The 12,262-nt window shown below is 38.2% G+C and overlaps 1 pseudogene; it reads right to left on the minus strand.

The window, feature by feature from the left end:
- Nucleotides 1-2,852: 2,852 nt before the first annotated feature.
- LOC141375457 (B-cell receptor CD22-like) lies at nucleotides 2,853-9,568 on the minus strand (annotated as a pseudogene).
- Nucleotides 9,569-12,262: the final 2,694 nt, after the last annotated feature.

A 12,262-nucleotide genomic window follows, 5' to 3' on the forward strand; every position in this document is an offset into this window, starting at 1 on the left:
ACGATGGTTTGTTCTGTAGACTATCGAAAAAATATAGTTTGAAGAGGCTAATAATATTTACCTTAAAGTGGTGTTTAAAAAATGTAGCCAAAATAAAACAAATAAGACTTTCTCTAGAAAAAAATATATTATCAGACATACAGTGAACATTTACATGCCCTTTTAAACTTAATTTGGAAAATATTTAAAAAAGGAAAAACTGTGTGTGTGTGTGTGTATATATATTAGTATTGTTATTATACAATTATTCTAAATAAATAACAGAAATTAATCCTAAATGTAACTGTAAAACAATCTAAAGACACAACTGGAGTGATGCTAAGATAATTTAAGAAATCTTTTGCATAAATATTAATTTTATTAGAATAAAGTTCTATAGAATAAAAAAAAATGTTTTATAAAAACATCCTCTCCGTCAGAATGAGAAGTGAAAGCAACAGAGCGGGGGTGTTTCAGGACATGGATTAGATCAAATTTAACAGGGAGGGAGCATAATACATTTCCATGCACACAAACACTCTTTGCCGGCAATGCCGGTGCGGTCACTAATCCATCCATGTAAAAAAAGTGATGTAAAATGATTATTTTTGTAATTTACAAAAATATTTGCGTACTACCCACAGGGAAAACTCCAAATTGTAGATATATGCATATATGTGTATGTAAGAGTCTAAATTATATGCATTTGTTTCTATCTCTTTTTAACCAAAGAAGGCTCACACAAATTCCAAAGGCAGTAACTGATGAGATCAGGGCCTGGTGTGTGGACTTTGGGGTTTTAACCATGTGGTCACATGTTGATTGGTCAGTTTGAATGTCTCAGTATTTGGGCTTTAGTCAAATGGTCAACAAAATAGGTCGTAAACTCTTTTCCTGGCCTTTTTTCCATCTCTGCGCTTTCTTGCTCTGCTCCTCTCCTCCTCCTCTGGAGTCTATCTTCTCTGACTCTGCTGCAATCAGGCTAACCTCTGGGCCTGTACTCTTTGTCTCCCCCCGGTCTCTTCTTTTACCTCTGGTAACTTTAATTTTACAATCAAGCTGAGTACAATTAATATCACATGTTTTTTCATTTCATATTTGATCATTTTATAAAGTTATTTTGTAATTAATTCAGTTGTAACCATAGCAAGTTATTGTCATTGAATAATTTCATTTTCAAGTATTTGTGAATTACTTTTGATTTAACATCATCATATAACTGTTCCATATTGCAAAACAATATAATCACATAATATCAACGCTCTACCACATTTATAGCTATTAATTCTGCCCTTATTTCCGTTTTTGGTATAAGATTGCACAAGAATGGTTTGACTAGAATGTACATTTTTTTAGCATCATTCTGATCACTTCTGTGGTTAAAACCCATTCCTACATGTATATCTTAGGCTTTGGATGGCTACAGTCCTCCACTGCACCTTGGTCCTGCATTCATTTCAAAGGAGCGCTACCCTGTACTAAAACAGCAGCTCTATTGAAGCATTCCTTCTAATAGACAACAACAGGGTAGGTGACAACTAATGTAAATATCTATGGTGTTGGTCAACACAAATTTTTTACTTGTACTTAAAATCCTGACTGATTATTATACATTATTTATTTATAGTGTGTATACTTCAACTATATATTGAGACTATTAAATTATTTACAAACTGTAAAAATAAATAAATAAATAAATAAAATCTATATCTTAATTTTAAATATATAATTGTAAAGACAAGCTGTTCCACTGTTTCATTAAGAATGTTTCTGTATGGATACGTCAGGGTGCTTTCACATCTGTAGTTCGCTTCATTTGGTCTGGACCAAGGGTAATAAATGACACATTGTTGCATTTTCTGCCGTCTTTGGGTCTTTCTAACACCAAACTGCTGGCTTTGGTTCGAAACGGCAGACATTTGACAAAAATCCACATCTCTCATTGGCCAGATGTTGTTAAACGCATTTCTTAAACTGCTTATTGATTGGTCAGAATTCACATTCAGGAAAATGCCAATGAACTCCCACAAGTAAACAAGCCGGCAGACACAAAATGTTGCTTTTTACTATGAAGGGACGACTGCTCTGACTGATTGTATCCCTGCTTCAGACAAACTATACATTTCGAAAATGAAGCACGGCCGCAGCTGAAAAACAATGTTTTAATGCATCACTCATCACTTCAGGAGGAGGCGTGAATTAATTTAGCTAAAATAACATAGTCATCTTCTGAAATTATTACCAACAATCCATCGCGTAATATTTTCCCCTCTCTCTCTCTGTTGGTAAAGCGCTGTCAACAAATATTTTTCCTCCATGTCCCATAATGCACATCGCATTGGCCTATGGCAGCTGGATTAGTCCAAAAGGTGCAGTACTTTTTGCTGTTGTGTCGGTTTTATTTCAAATCATATTCTCACCACAAATAAAACCGCTCCAGGGTTCGTTTAAAAGTACCGAGACCACATCTTTAAGCAGGTCTCGGTATGCTTTTTTTGATCCGCTTTTGGTGCACACACAAGTAAGATTTGTGAGAATTAAGATTACCCTTAAACTGAGCAGAAACACACACACACACACACACACACACACACACACACTGTTTCTCTTTTGACATTTGACCTGAAACAATGATAGCCACAGACTAAATGAGTTTTTATTTAGGCCGATAACAAAACTAAAAAAAAAAAAAAAAAAAAAAAAACAATAACACGAGCTACAAATAAAATGAAACTACAGTAGCAATGACAGTCTAAATTAGCAGTGTTTTGTCATTATTATTTAAAGATTGTACAAGCTGAATAATGTTAAAAATAAAAACTTTGGCATTCATTAATCAGAACTGCAGGCTTTTACTCTTCTGTGACAACATGTTAATCAACTTCATCCTCTTGAGCTGGGAAACACAAAATATAGAATAAATGGCATTTTAATTACTGATAACAATGACAGATTAGAATGAACTCATCAGTAAGAGAGAGAGAGAGAGAGAGAGAGAGAGAGAGAGAGAGAGAGAGAGAGAGAGATCTCACCATGAGCTCTGCAGTATTTGACTCCCAGTATGATGGACACCAGCAGATATAGAGAAGCTGCCACTAGAAAACTGACCAGTTTAAGAGCTGAGAGAACCGACAATGAAGACTCTGAACCTGAAAACACATAGACAGTAGCATGATGAATGAGAAATAAATAGTTTTGAACATTGAACAGTGTACCTTTGCACTAAATTGAAAATAAATTTAATTGATCTGATAAATTAAAGCCAAACCTTAACTATCATTCATATCAGTCGTCATCACAAAAGCAAATGTGAGAAAACATTGAGAAAGATCCTGATGTTGAGTGTTGATCACTCACCCAACAAAGTCAGAGTCACTTCATCACTCCATTCAGAAGAGTCTGATTGCCTCCAGCCAGAACACCTGCATGTCTGTGTGGACTCTACAGCGATATTGAACTCTTTCTCCTCAGAGAGGAGCTGTTTATCTCCACACAATAGTATGTATGTCCAGTTTTCTCCCTGTACGTTACATGTGAGAGTGACAGTGTCACCTTTGAGTATCTGTGATGGTTCAGGCTGAACAGTCAGAACAGCTTTAGTACTCTCTGTATGAACTGAACAAACAGAAGAGATAGTAAAACACACACACAGAAGAATAGCTCAACATCTTATAAACCCTGCCTAAATGTAAGAGTATATTCTGAATTCAAAAGTTAAAGCATAGTTGAAGTATGAAAGATAAAAAGGTAATTTCCCCCTCAAATCTCACCTGATACGGTCAGTGTGTGTTGATCGCTGGTGTGTGTGTGTGTCGTGATCCTCCAGTTTCTCTTCCTCTACAGCTGTAAAGACCTGCGTGAGATTCATCAACAGAGCTGATTCTGTATTCCTGAGATTCACTGTCCTGAATCACTGAATCATCTTTATTCCAGCTGTAGCTCCAGAGAGTGACGTCTGAATCTGGTATGTGACATGTGAAAGTGACCGTCTGTCCCCTGAAAACACCTCCATCAGGCTGAACACGCAATAAAGCTTTGTGTCTCTCTGTGAAACATGACCTCAAGATTAATTCAGCTGACAGAATACTGTTGATGCATGACATTCATTCGGTAATATGCAACTTAACTCAACATCAGTTTGCCTTGTAGAAAGAGCACATACCTGATACTGTTAACCTGACTGCTGGACTTTGTGCTTCTACAATACACTTGTACAGTCCTCCATCGGAGATCTTCACATCTGTCAGTGTTTTCATTTCAGTGCCATCTTCTAGAAATCTGGAGTCTTCGAACCAGTAAATCCTCCGTCCAGTTGATCGTCCAACATCACAGCTGAGAGTAACTGTGTCTCCAGCGAACACTGAACTCTGGGGCTTTATGAATACTTTCGGTTTCTCTGTAAGATTTTCATGATGTTATTTTGGGTTCATGTTGAGCATTTAGGGATTATCTTTCACTACATGACTTCTATCATTTATATTACTGATGTTTCTTTCGCACTTAAGCTTCAGTCATAAATTAAAGATACAACTGGTGATTGTGTTCAGAAACATTTATTGTTGTGCTGGTTGAAAGTCACATTTCAATAGTAATGATTTAAGTAAATGATTACAGCCCCAAATCAGAAGTTTGGCAGTATGGATAATGCAAATAAAAAAAGAAAGCAGTGATTTCTAAACTTCCTTTGACTTATATTTCATTGCAGACAATACAACAAACATTATTTAATTTATTCCTCGTGATTTTAATTGTTGTTTTTTTCTTCAAAATAAACACATATCCCAAGTATGGGTTTGTGCTTCAAAGAGAGCCACACATTCTTTATTGGAGACAAGTTAGGACTGCAGGCAGGCCAGTCAAGTACCTGTATCCTCTTCCTCCACAGCCAGGACTTTGTAATTTGTGTATTATGTGGTTTTGCATTGTCGTGTTAAAATATGCACGGGTGTCCCTGGAAAAGAAGGCAGCATATTGTGCTCCAAAATCGATGTACTTTCAGCATTATTGATGCCATCACAGTAGTGCAAGTTACCTTTGCAAGGGCACTGACACAACCCCATACCATGACAGACCCTGGCTTTTGGTAAGCTGGTAGTCTGGATGATCCTATTCCTCTTTGGTCCTTAGCAAACAGCATCCATTTCTTCCAAATAAATACCTGAATTCTGATTCATGCAACCACTGTTTTCACTGTGTAATAGTCCATCCCAGATGCCTCCAGGCGCAGAGAAGTTGATGGACACTGTTAATATAGGGCTTTCTTTTGACACAGAACAGTTTTAGCTGGTAATTGTGGACGAAACTACATATTGTGGTACTTGACAAAGGTTTGCCAAAGTAGTCCTGAGCCCATGTGGTGATGTCACTTATAGATGAATGAGGTTTCTGGATGCAGTGCCAACTGGGGGAATCACGGTAGTTCAACTTAGGCTTGCGCCCCTTGTCATTTACAGACTAAAATTTCTTCAGATTCCTTGAGGTTTTTATTGATGTTCTTCACTCTTGAAGGTGAAATATCCAAAAGACTTCCGTTTTTTTCTTTGAGTAATATTGTTTTTAAACATATTAATGATTCGGGACCGAGCACCTACGATGCGGTTCCTGGAGGGCCAGTGTCCTGCAAAGTTTAGTTCCAACCCCAATCAGACACACCTGGACTAGCTAATCAAGCTCTTACTGGGTTTTCTAGAAACCAACTTGCCTTTAAACACCTGCAAGGATGAGCCAAAATCTGCAGGACACTGGCCCGCCAGGACAGAGTTTGGACACCCCTGCCCTATTGGAATTGTTTCTTTTTCTTCTTCTTCTTTTCTGTAATGGATTGCGATTTTGAGAGTCTAAACATGCCCGAAAACTCACAAAACTTTGCACATGCCCCAGAAGTGGCAAAAATGTACTTTTGTCATGGGTTTCAGAAGTGGGTGTGAAAAAATGACTCGACAGCACTACCTATGCACTTTTAACGGACGAGCCCCCAAGCTACGAATCACGCACGCATACAAAAATTGGCACACACGTCAAACATGTCAAAACCTATGAAAAAGTCTCTTAGAGCGGAATCTCAAACCCAACAGGAAGTTGGATATTTTTAACTTCCTGCGCCACAAAAGTGGCGTTTTTGCCATTTCCAGGCGTTGTATTTTAACGAACTCCTCCTAGGGATTTTATCCGATCAACACCAAAATTGTGTTTTGTCATCTAAAGGCGATGTTAAATTGCGAAGATCTAGAGCAGGGGTCACCAACCCTGTTCCTGGAGAGCTACCTTCCTGCAGATTTTAGTTGGAACCCTGACCAAACACACCTGTTTGTAATTATCAAGTGCTGCTTTAGGTACTGTTAATTGGTTCAGGTGTGTTTGATCAGGGTTGGGACTGAATTCTGCAGGAAGGTAGCTCTCCAGGAACAGGGCTGGTGACCCCTGATCTAGAGTTTTCGTCAAAGGGTGTGTCCGTGGTGGCCTCACAAACTTTGACGATTCGCCACAAAAAAGGAAGTTGTTATAACTCAGGCATGCATTGTCTAATCTGCCTCACAATTCACACATTTGATAACAATCCTGACCTGAACATGTTTAGATGCCAGTATCCAGTTACAGTTATAGCACAACCTGCTGGCAATAGGAAATTATTTATAACTCAGCCAAACATTGTCTGACCTGCCTGAAATATCTCATGTTCGATGAGATTCCACTCCTGATAACATTTACATGCCAATATACAGTTACAGTTATAGTGCCACCTGCTGGCAACAGTAGATTACTTTTAACTCAGCCAAACAATGTCCGATCTGCTTGAAAATTGACAGGTTAGACGAGATACCTCTCCTGAAGACATCTTCACGCCAATATTGAGTCACAGTCATAGCGCCACCTGCTGACAGTAGGAAGTTTGCCTTGTAACTCAGCCAAACAATGTCTGACCTGCCTGAAAATTCACATGGTAGATTAAATTTATCTCCTGAAGACATCTACATGCCAATATTGAGACACAGTTATGGCGCCACCTGCTGGCAACAAGAAAACACTTATAACTCAGCCAAACAGTGTCCGATCTGCCTGAAAATTCACATGTGGCCTCTGGTTTAAGTTCCTTCTAAACCAGACGAAATTTCTGTGCAAAGTTTTGCTTGGTCTCTCCATGCTTGTGTGGGTTTCCTCCCACAGTTCAAATAACAAGCACCCTAAGCAAATTGAACACACAAAATATACTTGACTATACTATAGTCAAGCTCTAAGTGAGTACACCTCTTCTCAGCCATCTATATTAGTCACTTAGCTACAAATAAGCAGGGGGGGGGGGGGGGGGGGTCTTTGAGATTTACCTGAGCTCAAACTCCTCTCTCACCCTGCAAATGGGAGGGAACCCAGGGCTCAAGGATCTCATAAACTCAGGGCTCTCTCTCAGGACAGCATGTCAAACATTTTTATACATACATTATACATATTTATACATACATATATATATATATATATATATATATATATATATATATATATATATATATATATATATACACACACACATACATACATACATACATACATATATATATATATATATATATATATATATATATATATATATATATATATATATATATATATATATATATATACACATACAAATACACACACACACACACACTCACACACATATATATATATATATATATATATATATATATATATATATATATATATATATATATACACACACACACACACACACACACACACACACACATACACACACACATAAACATATATATATATATATATATATATATATATATATATATATATATATATATATATATATATATATATATATATATATATATATGCTTTTATTCTAGCTGAAATAAAACAAATAAGACTTTCTCCAGAAGAAAAAATATTTTAGGAAATACTGTGAAAATTTCCTTGCTCTGTTAAACATTTGGGAAATGAAAAAAAAAAGACCTCATCTGTGTGTGTGTGTGTGAGACAGAAAGAGAGAGAGAGAGAGAGAGAGAGAGAGAGAGACAGAGAGAGAGAGAGAGAGAGAGAGAGAATTACCTTGAGCGTATGTAGGGAGAACGTTTGAAATGGCCACTAAAAAGACAAAGAGACAAATCACATTTATTTTGCTTCTTGACACACAGAATTTGTCATTTGTATTTTCACATCAGATTTTTCACATTCTGAGATTATCCTTTACTATTTATGGGTCAAACTGAGTTGCAATCCAGAGCTGCATTTAATGCTGTGTTCTCATGCTATCATAAAATCACGGGGAAATCTCTTTGCAGCCCAAATGTTTTGTGGAACTTCAGTCAATATCCAACTGATTATGAACTAACTGTAACACTCATTATTTAATAAATATATAAACATTAGTTTATATTAGAAGTTTAAGTCACAGTAAGTTTTGACTAAATAAAATATAAACAATGCTTAATTTTATTATTATTATTAATATTAGAAATAATAATATACAGTAAAAAAAACAACTACTTAGCAGCCTATTTGAAACAATAGATATAATAAAAATAACATACTGTATAGAAATAAATTAGTAAATCAGAAAAAGCAGCTTATTGCCCTTTTTTGTAAAAACAAAACAAAATTACATGACCAAGACAAAGAATTTCAAATGGAAAAAAGGTCTGCTGAAGCTGAGATCTCAGAAACATACTGTAATGCATTTTGAAAACCAAATAAGAAAATCCTCAATAAATCACGAGCTATGAAAATTGCTAATAACATACTTGCTTCAGCGTAAACATGACCATGAGAAAGCAGTGCATGTGGGGAAAAAATAATATATCTGAATCATGCATTTGTTCTCTTTTCCACAATGTTTAAAGTTAAGACATTCTCATCCTAAAAAGACCCCGAAGTATGTCACATGCATCACTCTGACCAATAGAAGAGCAGCTCGTCTGCACACAACAAACCGGATAATCAGAAAGAGAGACGATGCTGCAAGGTGGAAGCAGAAAAATTGATAAACGATTTGTGGAGCATCCCACTGAAAAACACTCTACTTTAACTTCAAAAACTAACAAAGTTCACAAAAGCTCAGCTGTATCCCTCTTTATAATAGCTAAACTTTTAAATCAATGTTCTGTCTCACTGTTCTGTCTATTAACTGTAAATCTATCTCTGTAAATGGTAGTCAATAAACTGTAAAAGAGGAAGAATAAAGAAAACACCTATGTGTGCATTTCTGAGAGTAAAGTTAATCTGAATATAGTCATTGCTTCAGATGGAAGTGCTTAATCACTGTGGTCAATAATGTCACAGTTAAGCGTTTGAGTAGAAAAAAACACGACCTCAAACCACATTTCACTATATCATTAAACACATGGTCATTCTGCTGCTGCTGGGTTTAGTATTGATTCAACAGCTGAACCCAGAACAGCAAAACCTGACATCAAACAGACAATCTGAGCTCGGCATCACTGCAGAGAACCAGTGAAGAAACTGAGACCAAGAATCTAAGGGTCAGCCCGTGAACTGCTGTATACCTTAAGAAGGGACAATTTAATGCATAAATGGTAAAACGATACTCACAGAGCAATAGAGGAAGTGCATTGAGCTCCATCCTGATCTATTAATGACACACTGCCTGTCTCAGACACAGACGCAACACTTCCGTACAATCACACACACAAAAGAGAAGTTAGAAATTCAGGGGTTGACAATGAAGCGGAAACACTGGCCAATTTAGTTTTGGAGGTTTCATGGCTAAATTTGCACAGCCTGGTGGTCAGTCTTCATTCTTTGCACATTCCACCAGTAAGAGCAGAGTGTGAAGGTTTATTTAGCAGAGTAATCTCAGTTCTGCTTAAAATATTGCAATGCACACAATTCAATTCATCTTTATTTCTATAGCGCTTTTACAATGTAGATTGTGTCAAAGCAGCTTCACATTGAGGATTATAGTAAATTGAAACAGTGTCAGTTTAGTATTTAGTGTTGAGGTTCAGTTTAGTTCAGTTCAGTGTGGGTTAATATTCACTGCTGAGAGTCCAAACACTGAAGAGCAAATCCATCGATGGATCCGGAACCTCTCCTGAAGCTCTAAAGATCCTGATCCATGCAAGCCAGTGGCGACAGCGGCGAGGAAAAAACTTCACCAATTGGCGAAAGTGAAGAATTAAAAAAACAGAGAGAAACCTGGCTCAGTTGGGCACGACTATTTCTCCCATGGCCAAACGTCTTGTGCAGAGTTAGAAGTCCATTGTGGCAATTCTTTGTGCTGTATAAAGAGCCACGATGCCCAGAGTAACGTCAGCAAACCACCAAGAACAAACAGAATCCAACAGGAGCCACTGTAGAGGCGAGAGAAAGCTTTCTGAAAGACTGTAAGCCAACTGTATAAGCTAGATTGTATCCAAAAAACATAAGATCACAGCTGCCCTCAACTTTCCACCAAAACCGCTCATCGGGAGCTCCACAGGGTCTATATACTGTACATGTCTGGGCCTCTCTAGCCAAACGTTTGTACTCGTGCGACTACCAAATGTCAGTTTCAATGGTGCCAGCAGTGAAAATCTTGGGCTGTGGACAATGTGAAACATGTAGTTCTCAGATGATTCCACATTCACTGTATTTCACACATCTGTGAGAGTTACGGTGTGGAGAAGCCCCAAAGAAGCGTACCACTCAGATTGAAGCTTGGGGGTGGATCAATGATGGTTTGGGCTACAATATCATGGCATTCCCTAGGCCCAATACTTGTTTTATATGGGCGCATTACTGCTAAGGACTATCAAACCATTTTGGAGGACCATGTGCATGTGTATCAGGATGATAATGCACCAATACACACAGCAAGACTGGTGACAGAGTAGTTTGATGACCATAAAATTAAAGTTGAACATCTCCTTTGGCCTGCACAGTCATCAGATTAAAATATTATTTAACACTTCAGGATGTTTTGAATAAGCAAGTCAGGAAACATTTTCTTCCACCAGCAAACAGTGACCTGGCTAAAAATCTCGCAGGTAGAACCGCTCCTAATCTCTCTGGGCACTGTGCACAGTCAATTCCCAAGATGAATTGACGCTGTATTGGCTGCAAAATGATTGAATTTAATTGAATTTTGACATTGAATGTGATGTAATCTGGATCTCTTTACTGTGTATTGAAAAATGAAGCATATACAATTATGGCAGAATATTAAAAATATTCATACTATACAGTGTGAATTGTTTTAACTAAAACGTGACAAGAGAACCTAATTCACGGTCTTAGGGGTATGGATGTGAGGGTGAGTACTTAACCCTTAACTAACCTAAACAGTACTTATTTGAAAAGTGAAGTTTATTCATGACATAATTTTGAGAAGATCACGTGCTTATGATTCATCACGGCCGGTCTTGTATTAGCTAATCATTATCTTCCAATCATATGAGCCCTGAGCTACTATAAATAACCACGGTTTTCAATCCATTTTATCTTCCTCCCCTATTCTCCTCCTTTACCACTTATTGGGCGGCACGGCTGCCCAGTGGTTAGCACTGTGAGCCCCACAGCAAGAACACTGCTGGTCCTGGTCCAGTGGCGTAGCGGACGGGCCCGCAGGGCACGTGTAAGCGGTGCTTCCCAAACCAGGATGATGCGTACTGGCGTCATTTGCGTCTATGACGTTTCCAGGAGATGAACAGCTGAGTTCAATTTGTAATGAGTCCAAGCCTTTAAAAGCGATTGTAGTTTCTGGGTCAGGAGGGGTTTTTCTTGGTTTTTGATTGCAGGTGCTGCTGAGCCGCTGGCCAAGGCTATCGTGCCGGGACGTGGGCATGATGTTGTGCGCGAGCGAATGACTGGGAGGGATAGTTGGTAGTGCTGGGGTTTCCCCGGACTAAAGTTTCGGCGGCCGCTGTTGACTTTCCAATCGCTGTATCCCACGTCCGGTAGCGGGTAAGCGGGCCAGCAGCACAGTTATACTGTTGCGGGGTCATTGTGTGTGCATTGCATTTTGTTCGCCGGGAGTTTGAGTGAGTTTGATTGCTCCCGGCGCTTGTACTCTGTCTGTCTGTCTGTCTGTGTGTGTGCGTGCGTGCGTGCGTGCGTGTGTGCGTGCGTGTGACGGGGGATGAGCGCAGGCTAGCATTACGCTCCGTAAAGGAAATGTTAAATGACGACGGCTTGATATTTAGCTGGAGTGGTATTGATGGTAGCTTATGATTTGATTGCTGTGTGGAGTCTATTTATGGGTGTTATTTATACATTTATATTTATGAGATTTACTGTGTGGTGTATTACAACTCTGGGTTGATGTGAAATGATGATG

The sequence above is a fragment of the Danio rerio genome, chromosome 7 (assembly GCF_049306965.1).
Source record: "Danio rerio strain Tuebingen ecotype United States chromosome 7, GRCz12tu, whole genome shotgun sequence".
Taxonomy (NCBI): Eukaryota; Metazoa; Chordata; class Actinopteri; order Cypriniformes; family Danionidae; genus Danio; species Danio rerio.